The following is a 1,421-nucleotide window of genomic DNA, read 5'->3' as shown; positions in this document are numbered from 1 at the left end:
TGCCCCCAGGTTTGGGGGGGAGAGTCAGATTGAAATCCTCTTCAATTGGTTCTGCTGCCTCTGGGCTTAAGGTATAAAAAGCCCTCCTGTTATCACAAGACACTGGTAGGGACTGTCATTTATAGGATCTAGTCCTGCGTTCTTTATCTGAGGGGCCTTTGGGGTTCAGAGATCCGTGGAAATTGTGCACGCAATTTTCTGTGTCTAGGAAGGAAAGAGAATCCATCTCTTTCATCAGATTCCCAAAGGGGGCCTTGACCTACAAGACGTTTGGACTTTTTATCTATACTCCCTCCATTTCTGGGGGGTAAACCAAGGTGCAGAGATTGGAAGAGGATTGTCCTTGGTTTCCTGACTCTCAGGTGTCCTCAGGGAGGCAGTGTCACCCAACAGTTGAGAGCTCAGCCTCCTGTCAGTTAACCCGCTTTCTCTCAGTGTGTGTGTTTGTGCACGTGTGTCGCGTTGTGGGGAGGTGAGGGGGTAGAGGCCTCCCCTTTCAAGATGGGTGGGGAATTGGCTGCACCCACGTTCCAGTCACTGAGTTGAGAGGGGTGGTACGGTGTAGGTTTTTATCCAGACTTAGCTCCGAGTGGTGTTTCCTGAGTGGCAGGCCACTTAGCCTCTTTGGAGGTGACCAGCTGGCCACTGACCTGGCACCCCGTCCTGGCCTTCCCTGCTGACCACAAGGGTTGCAGCCAGCCCTGGCAAGACTCAGCATACCCAGGGCTCCACCTCGATGGGATCCTGGGCCTGAGCTGCCAGCCGGTGCCCCTGCACTGGGGTTGAGGTATCCGACAGCCACATTCTTCTCGTAGTCTCTGAGGCTGCTGCCTGTGCCTCAGTTTCCCCATCTGGATAGGAGGGAGGGGAAGGGAACAAAGGGAGCTAATATGTGCTGAGCACCTACTGTATGCTGGGCACCATTGGGGCTGACTCCCCCTTTTTCTACCTCACCAGCACTAGTGTAGAGCTCAGTACACAGCAGGGGCTGCAGAAAGTCTGTGCAGAAAGGGCCCATGGAGGTGGTTCAGCCCTGTGGTTCTCAGTTCTACAAAGTTCTAAGCTTAGGTCAGGGAGCTTTCAGGAGAGGTTTGAGGGGGGAAGCCCCCCACTTTTCCTCAAGCAGGTCTTAACTAGATTTGGGAGACCTGGCTGATTTTGTAGCTGAAAAAATAAAAAGGGATTTTTCTCTAAGTTTCCAAATTTATGATGGAGAGTTAGAGGCCTAGAGGAGAGAATTGGCTTATTCAAGGCTGCAAAGAGAGTCAATAGTTACTAGTGACGAGTCCATTTATTTCAGACTTACTATGTGTCAGCATATGGTCCCTGTATATGATCTTCTCCAGAACAAACCATCAAGTAGGAACAATTATTATCCCTACCTGACAGATGAGGAAACCAAAGAACAAAGAGATGAAATG

Source organism: Hipposideros armiger, unplaced genomic scaffold, assembly GCF_001890085.2.
Source record: "Hipposideros armiger isolate ML-2016 unplaced genomic scaffold, ASM189008v1 scaffold_477, whole genome shotgun sequence".
In the NCBI taxonomy this organism is placed as follows: Eukaryota; Metazoa; Chordata; class Mammalia; order Chiroptera; family Hipposideridae; genus Hipposideros; species Hipposideros armiger.
This window is presented reverse-complemented; position numbering follows the sequence as displayed.